The sequence below is a fragment of the Corvus brachyrhynchos genome, unplaced genomic scaffold (genome assembly GCF_000691975.1).
Source record: "Corvus brachyrhynchos isolate BGI_N302 unplaced genomic scaffold, ASM69197v1 scaffold200, whole genome shotgun sequence".
Classification (NCBI taxonomy): Eukaryota; Metazoa; Chordata; class Aves; order Passeriformes; family Corvidae; genus Corvus; species Corvus brachyrhynchos.
Genome location: NW_008236184.1, coordinates 5,585,627 through 5,596,060, shown reverse-complemented (window position 1 = coordinate 5,596,060; position 10,434 = coordinate 5,585,627). Strand labels below are relative to the sequence as shown.

At 47.6% G+C, this 10,434-nt stretch overlaps 1 protein-coding gene across 1 annotated transcript in view; it reads left to right on the top strand.

Moving 5' to 3' along the window:
- Nucleotides 1–10,434, top strand: part of MAP2K5 (mitogen-activated protein kinase kinase 5) — a 120,406-nt gene that overhangs the window by 25,764 nt on the left and 84,208 nt on the right. The window lies entirely within an intron of this gene.

The following is a 10,434-nucleotide window of genomic DNA, read 5'->3' as shown; positions in this document are numbered from 1 at the left end:
CCTCCCAGCCTGAGAAACTCCCCCAAATTTTGGTGGCGAAGCTCCTACCCCGCAGCCAGGATTAATTTTAATATGGTAAAGATGATAATAGCACAGATAAGACTTTCCTGTTGAGAAAACTCCTTCTTATGCATAGTGCAAAGTTTAAACTACAGGATGTAATATCTGGTACTTAATAGTCTGCAGTGGGGTATGAAAAATATTCCACTGGGAATTAAGAAATCCATACTTTGTAAGAAAGCCCTGAGGGAGTAATAAAGGTTTCCTCCAGAGAGCTATTTACCATATACAGTAACCCAGCATCCCATTAGGGCTTTGTTTATACCTTAGACATTTTAACTTTGATATTAACATTTTTTTTTTCCCCTAAAATGTTTTAAAAGCTACGGTGCATTTAGTTTAGTTTCTAATTGGCTGCCAGCATTGCAAAACAAGTCCTCCTTGCAGAAGGTTTAATGGAAATGGGCTTCCAAAGCCTCCAAGGAGGAAATGCAGTCTTGGAGTGGACCCTTAAAATCAGGTTGGCCTTGGGGGTGGGATGTGGTTGGGAAATCTCGTGGATGTTTTCTTGGAGAAGGATATTCCTAGACCAAGGAACTTGAGGTAATTGTGTTACTTTCTGATTTTATTATAGATATGAGGGAGAATGTTGAGCTCTAAAGCTCAGCCACTGACTTGTTGGTGTCAGAAGAAGAGGCGGAGAAGGTTCATAGAGGGAATTTGGATAAAAGGGGATGTAAGGCTGAATGTTCCCTGTTTGACATCATGCTGTGTTTCTGAAGGTGTCGTGCTGTGATCCCGAGCCTGGAGCGGGTGACTGTGGCATTTCCCTGCACTCTCAGACAGGGAAAGTCTGACCTGCAAAGGCAGGAGCCTGCTTCTGTGTCAGGGAAGTGTTTCTGTCTCTCACACTCCTTTTTATCCTGTTCTTATTTAAAGTCAGCAGCTGCAGTGACTTCAGAATCCTTCCCAGTGCAGGAGTCATTCCAGCCTGCTCCAGGGAACAGGCACTGGTTTTGTGTGTGGGTGTTTTACACATTATCATGGAACCCTGGAATGGATTGGATGGGAAGGGAACTTAAAGCTCATCCCATTCCATGCGCAGGGACACCTTCCACTATCCCAGGGTGCTCCAAGCCCCGTCCAACCTGGCCTTGGACACTTCCAGGGATCCAGGGGCAGCCATGGCTTCTCTGGGCACCCTGTGCCAGGGCCTCACACCCTCCCAGGGAGGAATTCCTTCCCAATATCCCATCTATCCGTGCCCTCTGGCAGTGGGAAGCCATTCCCTGTGTCCTGTCCCTACACCTGGCCCCCAGTCCCTCTCCAGCTCTTCTGGAGCCCCTTTAGGCCCTGGAAGGGGCTCTGAGCTCTCCCTGGAGCCTTCTCTTCTCCATGTGAACATTCCCAGCTCTCCCAGCCTGGCTCCAGAGCAGAGGGGCTCCAGCCCCGTGGCAGAACTCCCTAGCTTGGAGCAATCCCCCCTTCCCAAAATGTTCTCAGTCTCCAGCGGAGCATCCGCGCCCAATAGGGAATAAGGGGTTCAGACTGGAACACTCACAGGTAGCTGGATTGCCCCAGCCACGCACAGCAGCCCACAGATATTTTATTCCAGTAAATCAATGAACATTTGTCAAGTAAAATTAATTGCAGAGGTTGGGCTGTTTCCCCCTCGCAGCGTGGGGCTGCTGGCTTGGGGAGGAGAGGCTGTGTGGGTATTGATCTGCAGCTGAAGAACGAGCCTGTCTACGCCCTTTTTATTCTTTTTTTGTTGTTGTTGTTATCCTTATCTTTTTTTTTTTTATTCCCCCTCTCTTCCCAGCTCTTTATCCTAACTCATATCCATTATGGCAATGATATATTCCCAGCACTCGGGGAACAAGACAGCGCGTCGCAGGTCGCTGAGCAAAAATTTTCCAGCCTCTCTTTTCCATGGGAATGAAGCACTATTGAAATAGTTTATTGAGATTGAAGTATTGATCACTTTTCCTGCTCCCCCTGGCTGGAGGTGGGGGGAGAGGGGAGCTGGGGTTGTTCTCTTTGGAAGACTATGTTTAGTTAGAAAATGGATTTCATTTATTTGGGTTCTTTACAGCTGCAACTGGTTTATTGCTCGGAGAAGAGGTATCTTAGCTTTATTTTTATGACAGTATAATTATACTTTAGAAATACACTTGATTACTGTGTGTAGCAAAATTGTTCCACTATATTGGCTTGGCCAATATTGCTATACAAACAACTTTTCAGTCAATTGAGTCTGGTAAAAAATCAATACTTTATAGCAATATTTCGAGGGAGAACTTGCTGAATCTAAATGTTTTTCCTGTTCTAAAAAGAAGGGGATTTTATGGTTCTTTGACATCCCATTCTCCCCCTACCTTTTCATCCGCTGTTTGCTTAATTAAGGAACAATAAAAATTCTCATGTTAGATATGGCAAAACCAGTTAATTAGCCTTGCTTTTTGGTTGCTTGCATGTTCAGAAGTACGTGAGAAAATATAAAACAAGCCCAAACTGTCCATTGAATATTCCATCAGAAAGCAGCGATTCTTCCACTGCTGCCCAGTGAGCAGAGTGTGCCCTGTCTTGGGTAAAGACTGTCAAGAAAAGGATAAAATCTGCTGTAACGAAGCCTGAAAGCACCTGAGTGTGCTCCTCTCCTGTTTGCCAGGTGCTGTAGGTAGGCTATGTCATTTGCTCTGATTTCCACTCTCTGTGGAGTATTTAACTCCAGTTCTATGCATTTTTTGAAACTCAGCTGCCAGCTGTTTTATGGAAGCTGGTGGGGTGGAGAATGCACAATTTAAGCTCTTCCCAAACATCTGTGTGGCAGGACATCTCTGGATCTGCTTAAATTGCTTTTCTTGGATCAAATCATTTGCTGGTCAGCCCAAAAGACATTGGAAGGATGAGCTTTGTGCTGCATCTTTGGGCTCCATCCATGGCTGCAGAGGCTGCTCTGAGGAGATCTCTCCTTAGGCTGAGGATTTGATTTGGAATGTGTGGGTGTGCTTTGCCAGCTGGTCCCTGGAGCAGCTCCATTAAATTATTCAGAGCTCAGATCCTCAGCTGTGTAGATTTTGAACCTAAATATTACAAAGTGGAGGTGTTTATCTCTAGCAAATAATGACTCTGTCAGGTCTTTCTCACATGACGTGTCTAAAGCGTCGCTATTTCCTTTATAGAGAAGCAAAATGAATGTTTTATTCTTATTTCATGTTTTCTAGTCTTTGTTTTTCAAGGAGAAAGGAGAAGTGAGATGTTCCAGGAGCTGTGTTTAGGGCATGGCACAGCCTCCTGGGATTTATTTTGCAGTGTGAGTTGTGTGTGTAACTCCGTGGGTTCTGTTGGAGTCTCCAGCAGCAGGAGCATAAAGCTCCGTACACCAAAATAAACATAAAGCCCCAATGATGCCCTAATTAATTTGGGAGTTACCAGGATCTGGGAGGGAGGAAAGGAATGGGAACATCAGTTCCCATCTTAGCAAAATGCTGTGAAAGCAGAAGGCTTCACTTTTAAGTTGAGTAATTGGGAGAGAAGTGGCTGTGGATGATGTCCCGCCCCCGAAGAATTGGATAGCCTGGAAAATAGGGATAAATGAGGAAGCTTAATTTGTTTGAGCAATTTCCTTGAGCAATTCTGCAGTTTGGTTGAACATTCCAGCATCTGCCCATCCCTTCATTCCCTATCTCGGCCAGCCTTGGGGTGCCCCATTAGCACATTAAACACCGAGTGTGGGAGACAGCTGGGCCGGGGCTGTGTGTGCTCCACAGCCTGGAGTCTGTGCCCTGGGGGGAGCTGAGGATCCTCTGGCACTGCTGGGGAAGCACGGGCAGCCTGGAGCAGGGAAGCTGGAGGAGGTTTGGCTGTGTTTGTGGGGAAGGGAGGTGGAGGGGATGCAGCTCCGTTTGCTGGGATGGTGATGGAATAACTGGAGTTTGCTGTTGCCTTGAGGAGCTTTTGCTGAGTAGGGTTGGCTTCTCCTGGCTTATCCCACAGCCCTGGTGCAGGACAGGGGTGCTGGCAGGAAGGAGCTCTGTAGTCCCAGTCTGTTCTTTAAAGCACCTCAGATGTTGTGGGAATCCAGCCCAAATCTTACCGGAGCTGTTCCTCTCCTGGTCATTTGTTGCTGGTTTTCCTATGGATATCACAGAATCCTGGAATGGTTTGGGTTGGAAGGGACCTTAAAGCAGGGTCCCAGGCTGTTCCAAGCCCCGCTAACCTGGCCTTGGACACTGCCAGGGATCCAGGGGCAGCCACAGCTGCTCTGGGCACCCTGTGCCAGGGCCTCCCCCCTTCACAGGGAAGGATTTATTCCCAATATCCCATCCATCCCTGCCCTCTGGCACTGGGAAGCCATTCCCTGTGTCCTGTCCCTCCATGCCTTGTCCCCAGTCCCTCTCCAGCTCTCCTGGAGCCCCTTTAGGCCCTGGAAGGGGCTCTGAGCTCTCCCTGGAGCCTTCCCTTCTCCAGCACGTGTGTAACACAAGAACTATCCTTTGCCTCTTTTTAGAATACTTTAATTCACAGATTATTTTGGCCCTTTGGCAGAGGGTAAATGTAGGCAGAGATGAAATCCCTTTTCCAAGGCAGCAAAGAAGTAACAGAAGCAGGGATGGAGCTGCAGATTCCCAGCCAGGGATTCCTGGGGAAGGTTCTCACAACCTTTTCTCCACAGTGCTTGTCCCAGCCTGGTGCTCAGGGAAGGAAGCACAGGCAGCTTCACTGGCTTGTTTGGCATTAAAACACATCTTTGACCCTTTGAAGTCTTAAAATGGCACCTCCCTTAATTCCTGTGGTGTGGCTGTGGAGGCATTTCCCTTATTTCCTTTCCCGGACTGCATTCATTTTCTGTTTCTCTTGTTTGGGTTTATTTTGAGTCCCACTGAAAGTGTTGGAGCAGCAGTACCTGAGTTAGAAATGCCCCACTGGATGTCATCTACTACCAGTGTGGGTTAAACAAGACTGACCAGTGCTTGCTGGTCACTCGCTTCCTGTGACCCTGGCTGGTGCTCGCCCGCCCCATAGAATCTGTTATGCACAAAAGTGCATAAAATGAAGATAAAGTACCTCCTTCAAGTCTGACAAAACCCATTCCTCTGCAGAATGGGAGCTGCAGTGAAAGTAAATAAATGAATGGACAGCAATCACAGCCTAGTTGATGAAACTGTTCAATTAAAGCACAGGCATTTACATGGTGTAATTTCCCTAAATTGCCAATGAGCCCCTTTAGACACAACCAGTGTTCAAATTGATTTCAGCATTGATTTTGGCTGAAGCTGATAAATTTCTGCTTGTTAGTTAAAGTAATTTTGCAGAAGACTTTGTAGTGCAGTATTGAAGTGTTCATTTAGCTGATGGTTAAAAGAGGAGTTATTTACAGAGGGTTCTACTGTTGGGCTGAGATGGGACAATTCCCCGGTCATCTTTTTACTTTTAATTTTTAAGCTTCAGTATCCAATCAATACGTTATTGAAACTGATTAAAATGTATCCAGCCAGCTGCCTATGGCTGTTTAATTAGAAACTGGATGATTCTTAAATTAAAGTTGTTTTGTTTGTGTTGGATGCCCATAGCTGGGAAGATGAAGCGAGCGGCAGTCCGGAAAATGGGAACTTGTGCTTGTTAGCAGTGAGTGAGCTGGGGTGAGAGCTCAGGGCCTCCCCACCTTCCCAGGGGAGAATTCCTTCCCAATATCCCATCCATCCCTACCCTCTGGCAGTGGGAAGCCATTCCCTGTGTCCTGTCCCTCCATGCCTTGTCCCCAGTCCCTCTCCAGCTCTCCTGGAGCCCCTTTAGGCCCTGGAAGGGGCTCTGAGCTCTCCCTGGATCCTTCTCTTCTCTAGGCTGAACAACCCCTCACGTTGGCTTCTTAGTTCCTGTCACCAAAGAATGTGATGTACTTTTTGGCTCACACTCTGTTGCTTCATGTTTCTTTCCTAAAATTGTGATGGATTCACTGCAGGCTTTCTGCCGTGTGGGATAACACCGTGTCAGTCGGAGCTCACGGCTGCTCTGCTGCCTTTTATCCTTAAACCTGTTTAAATCCAGCAGGTGAGTCCATTCCTGTGTCTGGAGCTGCTCTGGGTGGTCCTGGGTGACCTGGTGTAGGTGTGGTGGTACCACACTCTGCTCGAGCTCCGTCCTTATTCCAGCCTGTCCACGTCTCTTTCAGGAATGGGGACTGACTGGCAGTGGGATGGGTACAAAGAGAAAGGCTGGGAATCCCATTTCCAAAGGTTAGCCCTGAATGTTTGGCTGCAGGAGAGAAGGAAGACTCGTTTAAGTGGTAACAGATGGAAAGAGGAACAGGTTCCAGCACAAAGAGGTGAGGGATCATCATTCCCTGGGCTTGGATTCCAGCACCGAGCTGGGTTAAGTGAGACATTGCTACTCAACGTTTCCTTTACGCAGCCTCTGGTGCCAACTGTGCTCTTTGTCAGAAGTTTTAACATTCAGATACCACTATTTGCAGTTTGTTTGCTACTTCCCCAGCAAATCATTTTGCAATCAGTGCTCAAGCATCTGCAGTGGCATTTCAGAGGGAGGGGAGGTTGTGCTGTGAACCAGCACAGCACCATAAAAGCTCCTTTTTCCAACTGCTGTGCACTTTGGCTTCCCTGGTTTAACAGCCACAGAGTCAGGCTAATGTGTTTGCTATTGCAGGAGGCAGCAACTGGCAAAGTGTTATTTCCTAGAAACAATTTGAATCTCTTTCTTTCGATGGCCATCGGAGTACGTGATGCTCCTGTCGCTGCGCTGCCACGGTCTGACCACGAGCACGACAAACAGCGGCAGTCCCAGGCAAAAAAAGGGGGGGAGAAGGAGAAAATGACCAGTAAAGCAAATGTGGGGGTGATTTGCTGCGTGGAGTTTGCAGCTGGTGGCTGGCACGTTGTGCTGCAGGGCTGAGGTCCCTGTGCACGACACCGACGCAGCTTTTTGCTCTCGGTTATTTCTCATAAATGTCCGGTTTGACTCCCTCTGCGCCCTCACGTCTGAAGGTGTGGCCTGCTACAAGCACAGCTTTTTCTGGTCACTTTTGAGCTCAAATAAGAAGCTTAAAACTCTTATTTCTGTTTGGAAACACTCTGCCGTGGCACCAGAGACCTTTGGGGTGTGGTGGTGTTTGTCTCAGTGGGTCTGGAGAGCTTCCTCTGCAGCTCCTCAGTGCAGTGCCGGGAGTAAACTGTGGGGAAATGGGACAATATTTCCCAACCCTTTTGAGGGAAATTATCTCCTGCTGTTTTTAACAAATGTGGGTAATGCATTCATCCCCAGGTGAGAAGTAGGAGGAAAAGCATCGGGAGAAAGGAAGCAAAATATTCACTTCTAGTTTTACTCTGTGGCCTGAAGCTGCCACCTTGGCAAGTTCAGATGGACCTCAGGAGAAAGCTCTTGGCAAGAAAGGAGGAGCTCCAGTACTGCAGCACTGGGACGGGGCATGGGAGAGGCAGGGAATCTCCATCCTGGGGAGGAATTTTTCCCCATATCCCATCTGGGAAGCCACTCCCTGTGTCCTGTCCCTCCATCCCTTGTCCCACGCCCCTCGTGGCACCAGCCTTAGGTGTCCCCAGGCTGGAGGGGAGTGTTGCATCCCTGGATCCTGCAGCCCCATCGCTGCTGTCTCCGTCTGTCAGTTCATCATTTTGTCATCTTTGCTGATGTTGGTTATATTTCTGGGAAGGGACAGGGCTGGCTCATTGGCACAGCAGACAGGTCATGGCTTTCCCTTGAATCATTTAGGCTTGCCAAGGAGTATCTTATTGATTAGAAGTTGTTCCCGTGGCTGTTGTGGGGAAAAATGAAAGGATGTATCCTGGTGGCCAGAGGGAGCAGATGGGAAGCAGATCCTGTGCTGCTCCAGGCTCCTTTGGTGCTGTTCTGAGCATGAGAGGATAATTTGAATGGATTTTGGTGTCTAGGTAGAGACTGTGTTTATTTTGAGATTTAATATAATACCAAACTCAGCTTGTAGTGAGAAGTTGTGTTTGATGGGAAAAGCTGCTGGAAAAAGCTCGGGGATCTTTGCAAACTCAGCCCCTGCTCGTGATGTGACCATTGTTGATTCACTCACATGTGGGCAAGGGCTTTGCAATTAAAAATTAGAAAAAAAATTGAAAATTAGTGTTTCCCTTGAGTTGCCTGCAGGTTGCAACCTGTGGTTGGTTCTTTGCTTGCGCTGGAAAGAATTATCCCGCATCCACAGCATCCTGCAGCTCCCAGTGTGCTTTAGGTAAAATTCCTCACAGGGAGGATGTAAAATTGTTGGTCTGAGAGAAATATTTTGTTTGCCATCTTCACTATTTATTAAGAATTTATTAGCTCTTTATTAAGAATCTGGCACATTTTCTCTGAAGTTGGGTTTGTTTTCCTTCTGTGTTGAGTAGAAACTCATCGTATTCAGTGTACCGAGTATTTAGCATCAAATATTAGGGTGGGCAGGGGTTTATTCTACGAAGAGCCCAAAGCCCTGACATTTCTCCTTGGTTTTCTTTACCTCAGGAAGAACAAAGCAGGTAATGTGGATTTCCATTCCCCTTTTCTCCTTAAAACGCAAACCAGCTGCTTCTGATGCTTCCCGTTTTTCATTTGCTTTCCTGTAGAAACACATCTCCTGTACGGGGTGGGGGGAGAGATGCTGAGGGTTGGCAGATCCCCCAAAGCCCTATTCTAGTTTTCCATGATATTGATTTGTATTTTCTGGGACACAAGGGATGCACTCTCCGCAGTCCATCGCAAGTTTTCGTGGCTTAGCTGGAGGGCTTTGTTCAAGCACAGTGCTTGCTCACACAACATCTCTCGTATTTATTCCCCAAAATAACCCCGGTTTTGGCCACGCCACCTCTGCAGCCCTCCCTGAGGGACGCTCTGCTTTTCCAGAGTGGAGGAGACAAAGTTCTGCTGAAGGGCTTGGCTCTTGTGGGGCCCTTCAGGGCTTTAAATGTCTCGGAATGTGGTTTGTAGCCAAGGGTGGTGAAATATTGGACACAACTATGCCAGTCTTGCTTAGGAGCTGTTCATTGTAATGGATGCAGGGGCTTGGAATAATGAATTCTGGTGGGAATGTGGAGGGAGAGACTAAAATTTCTGTTCCCCAGTGGGAATGTTCAGCCAGGCAGCGTTGGAGTCTCTGTCCTTTCCTTGGACAACATGTGATGGTTTCAAGCCAAGCTCTGTGTCACTGGGGGAACTTCCCACCAGGAGATGGTCCCTGGAAGTGTCCAAGGCCAGAGACTGGAGCCCCCTGGGATAGTGGAAATGTCCCTGCCCATGGCAGGGGGTGAAATGGGATGGGCTTTAAGGTCCCTTCCCACCCAAACCATTCCAGGATTCTGTGTTTGCCTCCATCTCCTGTGCCAGGAGCGGGGAGGGAGACCCCCCCCAAAACCCAGCGTGGTGTTTAGCATCCCCTTCTCCTCACTGCTGGGCACTGCTCAAACCCGTCCCTGGCACTGGGGAGCTGCTGTTTTGAGCTGTTTCTAGGAATTTTCCTACCATCTTGGAAGATTTTAAGTGTGTTCCTGAAGCGTGCCAAGTTGCTGAGGAACCTCTGGAATTTTGCTCCTTTTCTCTGATGGGTTTGCTTGCTTCACTTCTGGAGGTGGCACCAAAACCTGGGAGATGACCCTTGAGATGAGACTTTGAGTGGGAATATTGGTTTAATCTCCTCCTAGACATCCATAAATTTACTAAAAGTCTGGTTTTCCTCATGCTGTGCTTGCTATCCCGTGGGATTTTTTTAGTCCGTTCCTTAGAAGCTGCATAAAGGTATTAAATTCAGGCTTTAGCGGTGCTGGCTGTAACCAAAATGATCAATTCCATCTTCCAGTCCCACATAACATCCAAGAAAACCCTTTTTCCCTCCACACTCATTGGAAGGGGTAATTACTGCAGCAACTCCAGCCTAATTTGAAGTGTTAGCTGTTAATTAAAACACCGCAGAGGTGTAGGGTTGTCTTTTGGTGTAACCAAAGCTCCCATTCAAACTTCATTAATCACTTTACAGTTATTGTGCTGGGCAAGGGCAGGACAATTGAGATGCTGGATCAGCCTGGAGTAAACAAATTCCTGTCCTGCTGGGCAGCCTGGCATCCCAAAGGCCCCGGCCACGCCGGCCCACGGGCTCCTGCTCCTTTGTGATCCAATTCCCAGCGATAATTAAATGTTAAATTGGTGCTGTCAGTGCTCTGTAAACCAAACCAGGTATCTGCCCTCTGCTGGAAATTGAACCCAAACTTCCACGGATGAATTAGCGTGCATCATAATTAAATAATCAAGTCTTCCCTTTTAATTCACTCGGAAACAGGAGATCTCTCCTATGGAAAAAGGATCAGGTTCTTGACGAGCTAATTAAACTGTCCAGTGAGGTCCCTATTAAGCCAACAGACGTTGAGCATCTTTTCCCAACCTCTTCATCCCTTATCATTCCTG